We start from the raw sequence: 14818 nt of genomic DNA on the forward strand, positions 1-14818 counted from the left end.
ACTCATCTTCCTTTCTAAACTGGCTCTCCTCCTGATTTGGCTCCTTCTGCCACTAGCACCATAGATTTGGCTTTACTGCAGCTAAACTGTACCATTTGCAACCCTCTAAACATGCCACACACACTTTACAGTCTCTACAGTTTTGCTTGTATTGCTTATTTATTAAAATCTAACCCATTCCTCAAAGACTATCTTAAATATTATCTGTTCTGTGAAATGCTTCCTATCAACATGGGTTCTGAAATAATAATTCTCGTTCTACTACATTTTAGCCATATGACCATGGGAAAGTTACTCAATATCTTAGGTTCAATTTATTCATTCAGAACATGGTAATAATTATGGTCCCTAACTGATTAAGTTGGTTTGAGGATTAAACTAAATGAGAAAAAAAATCTTACAAAAGTGCTCTGCACAGCATTTCATATATAATGACCTCAATAGACACTAGTAGTTATTATTGTTGTTGCTATTGCCACTACTACTACTGCTGCTGCTGTTATTACTACTAGTATCATATCTTCATTTAGAAATCAAGAGCATTTGAGTTCTACCTCTTTTACTGATCTTTTCTAATTCTGACTTTTGTTTGGACTATTTTTTTTAAAGATTTTATTTATTTATTTGACAGAGAGAGACACAGCTAGAGAGGGATCAGAAGCACGGGGAGCGGGAGAGGGAGAAGCAGGCTCTCCGCTGAGCAGGGAGCCTGATGCAGGGCTCCATCCCAGGACCCTGGAATCATGACCTGAGCTGAAGGCAGACACTTAACGACTGAGCCACCCAGGTGCCCCTGGACTATTTATGTACATAGCTGACACTTGTCATTAACCCCTTCCAATATTAGAATATGAGAACAAGAACCATGTCTTCTTTTCCTTACTATGTAAGGGCTCGATATGTTTTTGTTGAATTTAAGTAAATTGAATCCTATTTTCTGCTGGTCTCCTTTGGCATTTTTCTTTGTCCCCTCCTCTTTTGTTCAGTTTCAAAGGAAGCAGTAGTGATTAGTGTAAGAATATACGACATTTCTTTTTAATATTTTCCTTCTATCTTTGAATAGATTCTGGCTTTCCTTTCCTTCATCTCTCACAGCAAATTGTTTGCTTAGGGATTGTGTTGACTGGGAGTAAGTGGGTAAGGGATTAGCCTTGGAGTTAATGGGAGAAATTGTAGGCCTGATTATAAGGAAGGGAAAGTCTATCTTTCCTTCCTGTACTCCTTTCAGACACTAACATTTATACTCTCTTTTCAAACAAGGAAAGCTGGCCAATATTATTTATTGATTTACTTTGGTATATATACCCTTGAGCACTGAAAAGTATATGAGAAAATTCAAAAATGCATTCTTAATCCTAAAAAGAGCTCAGTTTAGCTCTGTAATCTTTTTCCTGAGCTATCACACAGAACCCTAAAAGATAAAGGAAAAGAAAGTAAAAACTATCCCTATTGGGAGTATTATTAGAGTCAAATTTAGGCAAAATCATGAAACAAATGCATTTGATATATGTCCATGTACTTTCCCCCTGGTCTTTGTAGGTAAACCCTTTAGGGCCCTCTACAGATGCTGGACACCAAATATTTTCTTCCTAGATTTAAATGCAAAACCAAATATCCATCTCTCATTCACACTCAGACATAAATCTCCAAAAACAGCTTAGGGAGTTTGTGGGTGTGTGTATGTATCTATATATTATATTTTAAACAGAAATCAAAACTTTAAGTCTAAAGGATGTCAATTTGATGGTTAGATTTTAAACATTAGTCAAGGGGTGCCTGGGTGGCTCAGTTAGTTAAGCATCCAACTCTTGATTTCGACTCAGATCATGACCTCTGATTTGTGAGATTGAGCCCCATGTCAGCTCCACACTGGGCATGGAGCCTGTTTAAGATTCTCTCTCTCCCCCTCAATCTGCCACCTTCTCCCGCTTGCATGCATGCTCTCTCTCTCTCTAATAAATGAATGAATGAATGAATAATACACATTAGTCAATAAGTGAAAGTGGTGGCAGAAATTCTGAGGGAATAAAGAAGACTTCCTAGAGCTTTTGAGTTCATATCACGTAGGTCACCTGCTCTGCCTGCATATAATGCCCCATTAAGCAAACTTGCTGTCAAATTGGTATAAGGCTCAATAACAAAATTTTTCCCTTTTGTTTGGGAATTTCAAGACTCAAGGTCAGCAGTTGCTCCTGTGTTCATAGTCTCTGAAGATCAATAAACAAAGGGGAAACTAATATAAGCTCAAGAGTTGATAACAAGGGGGTCACTCTGGATTTATCACATCTTCCTGGGGTAAAACTAAAGCAAAAGATAATTATCAACAAACATCTTCAGTAAGGACTTATAGATTTATGAAGGTGTTCATTCGCTCTTAGTTCCATAACATGCTGCATAAAGACCTAGCTGACTTGGTTCTTGGTTGCCCCCTTTATCTACAAGATCTCTTGGACTGAATGCTTATCTGACAGTAAAAAAAAAAAAAAAAAGTGTAGCAAAGAATTAAATAGCAAAAATGGCAGTAAAGAAGCAGCATTGCAAGGTTCAATCCACTTGATCTATCTTCATATTTTGTCTGTAGCCCATATTTCTCTTTTCTCTCAGAGGTGAGAGAAGATTCTCTGACTGGGAAGAGAATGAAATGAATGAATGTGTTGATGGTACACCATCACACTTGAGCACTAAGAGAAAGTTTCTGTGCCAAATTCCCTTCCTCAAGGCAGCGAGGAAGAGAAACTTGGTTTTGTGTAAAAATTGCACAACCGGGTGTGGTTGAAACTCCTCTCAGTGAGAACTGGCATGTGTGATTACATCTGTCTGGGACCATGGCTTTCCCAACTGAGAAAGTTAACCATTTGGATTTGTTATGTTTGGAATCACGTCCTCAATAATGACAAGTTTTACACAAGTTAGATTATATGACCTCGGTGAAGGCACATTATAATGGAAAGGTGGAAGAGCCCACAGCCTATTAGAACTCAAGTATTAAAACTGTTCTATTCGGCAGAAACAAAGCTGAGCTAACGTCTTGCTTAAAATTTGGAATTATTTCGGGGTACTTGGGTGGCTCAGTCATTAAGCGTCTGCCTTCAGCTCAGGTCATGGTCTCAAGATCCTGGGATAGAGTCCCGCATCAGGCTCCCTGCTCAGTGGGAAGCCTGCTTTTCCCTCTTCTACTCCCCCTGCTTGTGTTCCCTCTCTGGCTGTCTCTCTCTCTCTATCAAATAAATAAATAAAATCTTTAAAAAATTTGGAATTATTTCCTAAAAGTGAGATGTCTGTTTGGGAGTGAAACAGAAGAATGACTGTTGCCAAGAATTGTTATGAAAAAGTTGTTCCAACTCTCTACTCTACTACCTTCAATAAAAAATGACAACTTTGACTTTTCTCTTGAGGTTGTTAACAAGTCTTATTCAATACTGATAGAATAGGAATATTAAAAATCTATGGTCTCTCAAGCAGGCCAAATTCTGAGTTCTCGTGTCAATGTCAAATTCTGTCAGATATTGAAAGCCAAGATGTCTTATTCCCAGAAACATATGGAAACCTAGAAGAATGATTCACTCATTACATTTAAATAAAAAGAATTTATTGACCATTTGCTCAGCATCCAGCCCTAGATGTGGTAGAAAATGCAAAAGTATATGGCAGGGCCTTTAATATCAGGGAGTTTATGAAGACCACACCTGAACATCTTGAAGGTCAGAGGGCAGTGACTTCTTTAGTTCAGTGTGGCTGTCAGCAAACTTAAGCCATAGTGAGTTCAGCCAGGCTTAAGGCACAAGCAGAAAAAAAAAAAAGAAAGAAACAGGACCAGGGAAAGTATGAGAAGACAGAGGAAAGATTGTGTGGGACTGAAAAAAATAAGATACAAAAGATGGTGAGGTGAGGGGGGATTAGTTAGGAAGAGGGAAGACCACATTGGGGCCCAAACTTTAGGCTGCCTCCCCTGTTTAATTAATATCCACACCAACTTTAAAGGTGTTGTATTCCTTAAGTCAAAATCCAAGATCCACAGGTAGATTAGCTGTGATTTTGTGCTGAAGGGAGCTGAAGGAAGGACGAAGGACAGGGACCTTTGGCATGCTTGAATCACTTCATCTGCCTATTACAATGTCAAGGCCTTAGACATCCCTAACCTTGCATTGAGAATGAATCTTGCCTTCTCATTGCATAAGACATGAGGCTTGAATAGTGCTGGACCATCTTGCCTCTTACTAAGGAGGCTTACTAAGGAGGCTAAGTTTCTAGTCAATAAGCCCCTGGAGAAGCAGGTCTGGGTTTGTTTGTTTATTCATTACTGAAATTGGATTCTGGATGCTGGAGAAAGGAGGGGCTCTTTTCTAAGAAAATTAGAGACTGTGTCAGGGCAGCATGTCCTCACCATCCCTCTCCATTTGCTGTGAAGAAGAATCAGATGGGATGATGGATAGTTGTGGTGCTCATGGCTGTTGAATATGCCTTATCTGAATTCTCAGCAATTAGGTCTATTCAGTTTTAACTGTTTTGCTGGACCATACATTTCACCATATCACAATTAGATTTTTGTACAAAAAGGGCTATTCCAGTTCTCTGGGCTGCTTTTCTGGAGTTACACATTTCCTTTAAAGAATTCTTACCCCATAACTGGATCAGATCCCTACATAAAATCCTCTTCGGTCTCCATTCTTCCATTCCAGATGATGTAAGCAAGAGTCCCATATTATCATATAATCACAAAATCTCAGCCAGAGAGAACTAGAGACCATTCAGTTATCCTCATCACTTAAGAAGTGAGGGGGGGCACCTGGGGGGCTCAGTCGGTTAAGCATCGACAGTTGATTTCGTCTCAGGTCATGACCTCAGGGTGGTGAGATCAAGCTCCACATCAGGATCTAGGCTGGGTATGGAGCTTTCTTGAGATTCTCTCTCTCCCTCTCCCTCTCCCTCTGCCCCTCCCCCCACAATTCCCTTATCCTCTCTCTCTCTGAAAAAGAAAGAAAGAAAGAAAGAAAGAAAGAAAGAAAGAAAGAAAGAAAGAAAGAAAGAAAGAAAGAAAGAAAGAAAAAAAAAGAAAGAAAGAAAGAAAGAAAGAAAGAAAGAAAGAAAGAAAGAAAGAAAGAAAGAAAGAAAGAGGATATCAAGACGCAGAGAGGAAACAGGATTTGCCCATATCACACAGCATTGAATGGTAGAGCTGGGATCTTTGACAGCATAAGAAATGTAGTATTAAATATTTGTTTTCCTTTCTTAGGCAATTTATTCTTCTAGGTTTTCACTTTTCAATTTATTGACACTTAAGTCACTTAATGCTTACCTTACAGATAGTTTTCTTTCTTTTTTTTCCCCCTAAAACACAAATGAATACTAAATTTTCCATTTTAGTTAAAACCTTTAAGGGCAGTTGTTGAGTCTTGTACAATGTTGTTCTCCATAGTGCTTTTCACAGTTCTTACATACAATTTGTTTGATAGTAGACGGAAGACCAGCACAGTTTAGTAAAAAAGAACTCTGAATTTGAAGCCAGACTTAGCTTTCATCTCAGTACTGATGCATACTGGCTATGGGGCCTTGAGTAAGTTGGTTACTATATTGGAGTCTCAATTCTACATCTATAAAACAGAACTAATAATGGTATTTACCTCATTGTGGTATTGTGACAATTGAGATAATTCATATAGAGTGTTTGGCAGGGTAGCTACACTAGTAAATAATAAATGATGGTCATGCTTATTACTTAGTGAAGGTGAGAGTGAATATTTGAAAGTGAGAGAAGGCCACTCTCAACAGGAGAGTCTCAGGGAAGAGTTTAAACAAAGGGTTAAGAGAGGAAATTGGATAGTTCCCACCATCCCCTTGAGTTAGAGTTTAGATTACCTGTTTTTGTTTTTGTTTTACTGTTGGCTTAAAGACAAGCCCTATATTATCCTGAAACTGTCAGAACTAAAAGGGGCTTTAGAGATCACTTTGTTCAAACTCATTTTATAAATTTGGAAACTGAGGCTGGGAGATAAACTGAATTCAACTTGGTCACACATCTTGAGGTGGAACCATGCTTTGAGTTTTAAGGATTTCTTTCCAGTACATTTTCTATATAATGCCTTCTTCCATAAAGCACATCAGATTTCAAACATCTGTGCAAAAAAATACTCCAAAGCCATATCACATGATTTGAGCATTACCTAGCATTTTGGATTAGCCATGCCTCTGTTTCTCTTCTTTATCATGAATAATCAAAGGGATGATAACATAATTTAGGGGTAAACTTGGAGATTTAATTCCTAAAGGGTATACATACATGGTGTATGTATCAGACCTTCCTGCATATACTCTCAGTGAATGAAATATACAGAAATAAAAAAGAGAAAGTCTGTCAAATAGAAGACTGAAAGTAAGTTTACCAAGTCAAAAGCAAACTGCTGTGGCAAGCTGGGCTTTATGGGGCAGGAAAGAGTAGCACTTTGGAGTATTCTCTTTCTTTAGGGAAAGGAAATCTGGAGTGGAACCTGAATGGGGAAATGTGGCTTTTAACTCCTGGCTTTTTCCGTGAAGTGGCCAATCTCATCTTCTCTTTCCTAGCCATGTCAATGCAACTGTCATATGAACAAATTGTACTATTTTAAAGTAAAAGAGATTAAAAAAAAAAGTAAGAATCAAGCAGCAGCCTGAAGCATCCTAAAACAAAGTTCAAGAAATGTTCTTGTAAGTTGGCCAGTTCAGAATCAAGGAGACCTGGCAGCAGGGAGACTATGGCTTTTAGCCCACTGGTTAGTCTTGCCAAGGCCTGGGCCATTTCCCGCAACACAATGCAGGGAAAAAAAATTATCTTTGAATGGAAAAACTATGCATCATTTTGATCATACCCTTCCACAATATCTGATACTAGTCTTTCTCTGTCTTTGAGCAATAGTATAACTCTGTGAACTATAGAAAACTGATGGCAATGCAAAATAATTCTTACCCCTAGACACGTAAATTCTATCCACTGAATGTTCAATGGTGCCCCTCCACACTCTTTGAAAAAAATCAATTTGCCTCCATTTGTACATCCATTTCAATATTCCTGATCTATAAATATGGCTCTCTTGGGCGCCTGGGTGGCTCAGTTGGTTAAGCGACTGCCTTCAGCTCAGGTCATGATCCTGAAGTCCCAGGATCGAGTCCTACATCGGGCTCCCTGCTCAGCAGGGAGTCTGCTTCTCCCTCTGACCCTCTTCCCTCTCATGCTCTCTATCTCTCATTCTCTCTCTCTCAAATAAATAAATAAAATCTTTAAAAAAATGGCTCTCTTTTTTTTTCTTGAATCCATTGTGTAACATCTCAACTGTTTCCTCGTTAATGAGTTAAAGTCTTTAGCATTTGTTCATTTTATCAGGATGAAAGTCATGATTTTACATATTTTGGTAAAATTATTTTTTAACAATAGTCATGCCAAGAATATAAAAATACTTTACCCCTTGGTTATCTAGACAACATATACAATAGATAACAGAGTTTAAAAGTTAGGAAGGTTTTGGCTAATAATTCAGACCCTTCAGATATAGTTATTGGAAAGTGGTGATTTCCTCATGCTTGGTGGACTAACCTCTTTGTTGAACTACAGTAAGCAAGCTGGGTCTTTTCATTTTTGAAATGGGCAGTAAAACCAATGCACCGAAGCATCAAAGTAGCTCCCCAAGGACAGCCTGCAAGCCTATTTGCAAAAGGTGCAAAAGGCACAGTCAGCACCAGGAACATGTTCCTCCTCCTCCCACCCCACCCCCATCCATCCACAGATACACAAGCTCCAGCAAATAAAGGATTCTGTTGACACAGTCTTGCCTGAACAGAAAAAGTAAACTTTCACAGAGATACTGTAGGCAAGGATTTCAGAACTTAGGTGCCATTCCTGAACCTGCCATATGTAAAATGGCTGAGGAGAGCTGACTTTGTGAAGCAAACTAGCTTCCTTAATTATTGAATGGGATTCTGGGACACATGCTCAGCAACACACCTTTGAACCTATTCACACCCAAGCCAAAAAGTGATGTGATAAAACTGTTTTCATTGGGGCTCAGGGATAGATCTGATTTCAAATGGTGATTAGCACAACTTCTTGTCATCAAGAGAACAACTTTCTAACTTTCCCAGGGTTTTACATAACAAAATCATTTCTTAAAGAATAGAAAGTGAACTTGAGGTTGAAGGCAGATGGGATGTCATTGGGGTAAGGAATGATGGGGTAAGTGTTGGCCAGGTAGGGCTGGGAAACATTTCAGTATTTGTGGCTCAAATGTCAATTCCTAGACTTCATTTACATATTTATTTTCTAGCTTAAAGCAACATTTCCCGACAGAATACTGCATTGGGTTTCAGAAAATAAAGATCCTGCCCTTCTTTCTCACAGTGGTTACTGTGTGATATTAGGGCAGTCACTTAGCTTCTATGGAATTTACTTGTAAACTAGAGTTATAAGTGTAAAATGGATAATGCTTGTTCTGAATTGGAAAAAAAAATATAATCTTTAAAGGAGTATGCTAGAAGATGATGTTTAAACATAAGTTATTATTGATGATATAACAAGTTTGTAAAATTTATTTAAATAAAATAATAAATGTCAAGTCTAATCCAAAGTGCAGTCTTAACTTAGAAAATTAAGATTTTCTAAAAGGCTATGTGAGGGCTCACTAAAAAAAGAAATCCTTTTAAAGTACAGAACAGGCTTGTCCTTCAATTCAATTTCGTTAAAAACAATAATAGATAACAAGAAAGACAGTTTCTGAGATGAATTGAAAAGCTGTTTCCCTCTTATTATTATTTTGTTTTCTTGTCATTAGTACTGCAGATTCCTGGGCCAAACCTCAGACTTACTGAGTGAGAATCTTTAGTGAAAGGGGGAGCAGTCTGCATTCTATACAATTTCTCCAAGTGTTTCTGATGCACACTGAAATTTGGGAACTGCTAGGCTTAGAAGACAGGAGTGATTTTAAGGACAGGTAGAGAATAATATCTCAATGTATTTTAAATGACTAGTGTGAGGAACTTTTCAATTTTTTGTATATTTATTTAAACACCCAATAAAAATTTTCACCTCTCAAACACAGTGGTCACTGACCATGTTTATATTTTAAATCTTCCTCTAAAACCGAGAAGTCTGAAATTTCCATTCATCATACTTAGAAGTAAAGGGTAGCCTGAAAACCACCATCAAATTTACTTTCCTCTTTTTTCCATTGCTCTGGGCTGGAGAGGGAGTTCTGGGTATGTCAGCACAAGTTCCACCTGGGACCACTCTGAACTCAGATAATAGATTTAATGAGCTCGAAATGGGTTGTTGACCTTCTTCCAACTCATTAATGCCTTTCGGCAGCTCTCCTCATTTCTCACTCCCTGTCAGCTTCTTTCTAAACACAACTTCTTGTGGCAATTCACTGACAAAAGGGTGTGTGTGCACCTCAAAAATTCAAAACACCCTTTTCAAAGTCTCATCTGACACAAAAAAGCAGGGTTTGAAAGCATTTCATTGCATCCCTGCTTTTTTCTTATGTCAGGGTGCTCCTATTCTGAAATGTGTAATAGCTTTGAGAGCCTATAAGTCTATCTAATATCTCCACTAATACATGCTTAACCTACCTGTCTTTAGACCAGCAGAGAATATTCCAGCTAAGGTTTTTAACAGAATTTAAAGAAAGCACTCCTAAAGCAATGTGCTATAAATTCAGATTAACAAGCATTGGGAGACATTCTGACACGCAGAACTTATTTTTCTTTTTTGAGTTATGATGCAGTGGACAATATCTGAATGGCTCTCTAAACATCTAGAGGTAGTTTTTAGAAGTCTGAAGTGATGCTTGAATCTGCAAGGACAATGATTTCTGGGGTTTTTTTTGTTTTGTTTTGTTTTAACTATTCCAACTCACCCTGAGCTCTCTTTTCTGGATGTACTCAGAGGCAGCTCCATAGTGAATAGTAGTTTATTGCTCTCTAATCACTATATCAGGAAACTTTAAACTCTCAATTGTCCAGCCTGTAGGCACTTGAGGGCAATAATCTGCTTCTCTGAATAATCTGCTTCTCCTCTACCCCCCAAAACCCCTAGCACATGGTGGACAGTTAGGAAAGGTTTGTCGATTGAGTTGAGGAAAATACGCTCCAAATCATAATGTCTTCAGTAGTTACAAGACGAAATGCAATTTTTTGGTTGTTGTTAACAAGTGAGTCTGGAGATGTCAGCATTAAATACACATAATAAGAGGTGTAGTCATTGTGGTCATAGCCACAGGCAGAATTCATTGCTCCTTCCTCTGTGCTCCCACAGAATATATTTAGCACTTTTTTGATCATGCCTTGTAATAGAGTTCCACACAGATCTGTCATACCCATTTGACTATGAACTACTTTTTTTAAAGATGTATTTATTTATTTGAGAGAGAGAGAACACAAGCAGGGGGAGAGGGAGAGGGCAAGAGAGAATCTTAAGCCAACTCTCCACCAAGCATGGAGCCCAACCTGGGGCTCCGTCTAACAACCCTGAGATCATGACCTGAGCAAAATCAAGAATCAGACGCTTAAATGACTGAGCCAGCCAGGTGCCCCTTGACTATGAACTTCTTGAAGATACAGATTATGTTTATTAATCTTTAATATCTCCAGGACCTAGCACAGAGCTTGGCACAAAGGGAACAATCAATTAATATTTTGTGATACATATGTATGCATGTGTTATGTATGATTCAGGGTTAGGACTCTTCATCACTATTTTCACAAGGTAAGAATGCAAATGGTTTCCTAGGCTCCTTTCAGATACTAGTACTATGGTCCCATAAAAATACTATAGAAATTGAAGTTAGCAACGTTCAAATAAGACAACTATGTCTAAATAAATAAAATATAAACAAGTTTTTATGATTTGGATGTGAAGTTTCACTCAATGGTGACTATGTAGAAGAGACTTATTCTCTTTCATATCATAAATAAAGTTATCATTTGTTGTCTACTGCATGTTCGGCACTGTGGTAGGTGCTTTTGCACACATTATCTTATTTAATTTAATTCTCACAACCACCCTTCTAGGTAAGTATCATTAGTCCTATGTTTCAGATGAGAAAACTGAAGCTCAAAGAGGTTAACTTATTTGTTCAAAGTCACACAGAAAATTAGTAGCAGAGCTATCCATGGAAATTATACTTGGTTATGAATTCATGCCATGTCAGTGTGACTCCAGAGCCAAACTTTGGGATTTCATGTTATCGGCATTGGCGAAATGAGCTGGCAAATGGCTAGCCAGTATATAGGTTCAACCATCTCAGTATATATGTTCCAGCCCCATATCTAGAGATGACTGATACTTGTGCAAATTGCCTTGAATACCATTTCCTTCCACTCTTGTATATAGGTGATCTCTGATTAGAAAGGATATCTGGGGAAGACTGGAGGGCAAAAATTAGGCACAAAAGGGCAACTTGAAGTGAGAGTTGTAGATGCAGGTAATGGGTAAGTGGAGGTATTAATGAGAAGGATTTATCACTATTTATGGACTGATTGCATATTTGTATATAAGCCTCAGGTAAGTTATAAGAACAAATGATGGGGTTTCCTTGATGCATCCTTTTGAGCTGCCTCCTTTCAAGATACCTCTCCAAACATTGACTGTGACTCTACAACATTGTACCACATAGTCCCAGTGGCAAGATCAGTTTAGGACAATCACCTGGCATGATACAGCCCCAGACTACCTTTCCAACTTAATTTAGAGCTACTCTGGTTCCTCTTCACTCTTCTCCAACCACACTGGCCTCCTTTTAGGTCTTTGACCAGGCCAAGCTCTTTCTCTCTTCAGGGCCTTCAACCCGTTTTTTAAGTCCTTCCTGGAATGCTCTTTCCCAATATTTTCATTGGCTAACTCCAACTCACCCTTTGAGTCTCAGTCTGAATTTTCTTCCATGAAAAGACCTTTCCTGAGGTACCCATTGACCCAATTTAGAATACATTCTTCTTATTAGTTTTTCTTAATGTGCCCCAATCTTTTCATTCATAACCTCTTATTATTAGTCACTATAAGTTTATTTTTGTGTTTGTTTAGTGTCTATCTTTAAAACTGAACTCTAAGCTCCACAAAGGCAGGGGCCATATCTGTTTTTTATCATCAATTGTATTCTCAACAGATGATATCATGATTTATTTATGACAGGTGTTCAATAAATGTTTGCTGAGTAAATGAGTAAGTCACCATAACTTAGGGAAGAATCTTCATGTAGTAATCAGAGACAATAGAATTTACTTAGATTCATCTAATCTACAGTGTCCAAATGATACTTGGTCCTAGAACTGGAAGAAACTTGCCCTCTGTTGTAGTTTGTTAGATTACATCTGGAGTATCAGGCCCACATTTAGAATTTTGTAAAACTGAAGAGTACTCTGAAGAAAGGTAATAGAATGGTGAGTGGGAAAGAAAACAAACCTTATCAAGCTACTACTATATCAAACACTATACTAGGGGTGTGTGTGTGTGTGTGTGTGTGTACACATAAAAATTAAATGAGTTATATGTAACACAGGTAGAAAAATGCTTAACCAAAAATATTAAATATGTATTACCTGTTAATTCTCACAAAATCTTTTTTGATAGTAATCATTTCCCCCATTTTAGAGTTCACATAGTAGGGAGTCAGTGTTTGAACCCAGGTCTATATAATTCTGGACAAAAGGGGACAGGTTTTAAGACAAACTCACATGAAAAACAGATGTGGAAACTATGGGTTTTTTTGAGAAGAACCTAGGGGTGGGGGCTGTCACAGGTGGTTGGGCAGTGGTAACTGTATTTAAAAATGTAAACAACTGTCATATAGAAAAGGATTAAGCTTATTCAATATTACTCAAGGGAGTAAAAGTAGTAGTGATGGTTAGGGTGATAACCAACACAGAAAGTGACTTTTCTCAAACTCAGCACCCTTCAACAATGGAAAAGGCTGGTTTTATAAGATGCAAGTTCCTTGTCACTGGACACATTCAGAGAAAGTCTAAATGGCCATCTGTCCATCCTAGAAATGATAATTTCAATGGGAGAGAAGCTGGAAGAGATTACCTCAATGAATCCTATATACTCTCAGATTATATAATTGAAAGATAATAGAAATATAACAACACATCCTATTTATAATACCCAGAATGAAAATTTCAGAAGATAGAAAAATTCCTGCTGAGAAACACACTCCTGCTGTTCTAGCTAGTATCAGACAGCTGCTATATATTTAGCTATGCATTTTATCCACAGGACATGATGCTTAGCTGAACTGGTATTTTGAAAATCTTAGGCAGTCTCTACACTTCTATTGTTATTATTGTTATTATTATTTTAATTACTTTTAATTCAGCTCATAAAAATAGGCATTATTTACTGTGTTACTACTGAATATAAATTTAAGATGTATGTAATATCCTAAATGAATAATTATAAAACATTTGATTGTCAGGCCATTATCAAATTTGTTATAATTGTGATATAATTAAAAAGGCAGAGGATGTGAAATGAGTCAAGTGGAATTTTCCAATCTGGAGAACTCTCAAAGAATACTTACTAGGAGCATTTAAAATTGCTTGGTACTAATGACAGAGGAGTGTCATTGGTCCCACCTCTCCCACATACACACATATTTAAGTCAGAGGGAATGCTTGGATACTTCTTTGGAGCACTGACCTCAGTAAACATAGTAAGCTACACAGATGGTCAACCTAATGTCCCCATCAGTAGTGTTTCAGGATGTATATGAGGTAGTAGTTCAGAAAATCAGAGAATAAAGACTTTCTCCTCTCTAGGGACATAATTGTAGACCAAAATTCACACTTAAAGTTATTTTAAGCCAAACATCCACAATGAGTATTTGTCATGAAAGACTGGCAACAGCTTAGAAAGAAAAAGTAAATATAGATTCTACATGTCTCTACCCTGTAGACTAGCATGTCTCTGTCATGTGGAAAATTTTAGACTTTATGTTCAACCATTCAAATTCACCAATCCTTTACTGAGTCATTCAGACTTTTTTTTTTTTTTTTGAAAGCATCACAAGCAAAAAGGCATCCATTTTACCTTGGACTTGAGCCTTATTCCAAAGGAAGGCTCACTGCTAAGAGGAGACATACTTGGTTAAAAACCAATGGGCTTTCATGATGCTTTAAATTTACACTATTGAACATGACTTTGCTTAAGGTTTTGAAGACTCATTAAACAAAATTTGTCCTAGTAAGGGACCTTCTGAGATATATTTGTCCATTAATAGGTCTTCAGACAAGCCTCATATAAAATGTTTAAAAGCAATTTGGAGTCCTCAAAGCAATTATTAATGTGCTGTGGATAAAGCATGTATTCATTAAATACATGTTGAAATTAGGTATATTTATGACATGTTTAGAAACTCATTCCTTGGGAACTAAAAAACAGTGGCAGAAGAAGAGAAACTGTAGGTATACCTTTATGTTGATGTCATGTTGAAGGATTTTGGACCTAATCAAACAAGTTTATTTGCCTTTAGGACATCTCCTGGTCCTTCCAAAATGCTAATAAAAGAACTTCAAGTCCACTAAATTTGAAAACACTTGAAAACCCAATGCCATGGGTTCAATTCCATGTTGGTTGATGATGCTCATTCTTTTTCATGGCCACAAACAATTTACACTTGATCTTTGCCAAAAGACCGAGAAGCGATGGGCCACAATTTAGATTTAGAAGCAAAATCACATTTATATTTTCACCATTATTTAAAGATGATAGCTTTAGAAAGTGCTTGAACAGGTACTTTCCAAATATCTTGTTAATTTTTAATAATCATCTTCAGCTTATTTCTAATAAAATTTATTTTTGAAG

The 14818-nt window shown here is 37.4% G+C and overlaps 1 protein-coding gene and 1 pseudogene across 1 annotated transcript in view; one reads left to right on the forward strand and one right to left on the reverse strand.

Moving 5' to 3' along the window:
- The window catches only part of IL1RAPL2 (interleukin 1 receptor accessory protein like 2), a 629876-nt gene that overhangs the window by 154176 nt on the left and 460882 nt on the right, over positions 1-14818 (reverse strand). The gene's annotated exons all lie outside the window — the stretch shown is intronic.
- LOC114199987 (large ribosomal subunit protein eL32 pseudogene) overlaps positions 1-14818 on the forward strand; it is a 248784-nt pseudogene that overhangs the window by 82145 nt on the left and 151821 nt on the right.

Source organism: Eumetopias jubatus, unplaced genomic scaffold (assembly GCF_037043125.1).
Source record: "Eumetopias jubatus isolate StellerSeaLion01/CBP00866 unplaced genomic scaffold, mEumJub1_p1.0 scaffold_11, whole genome shotgun sequence".
In the NCBI taxonomy this organism is placed as follows: domain Eukaryota; kingdom Metazoa; phylum Chordata; class Mammalia; order Carnivora; family Otariidae; genus Eumetopias; species Eumetopias jubatus.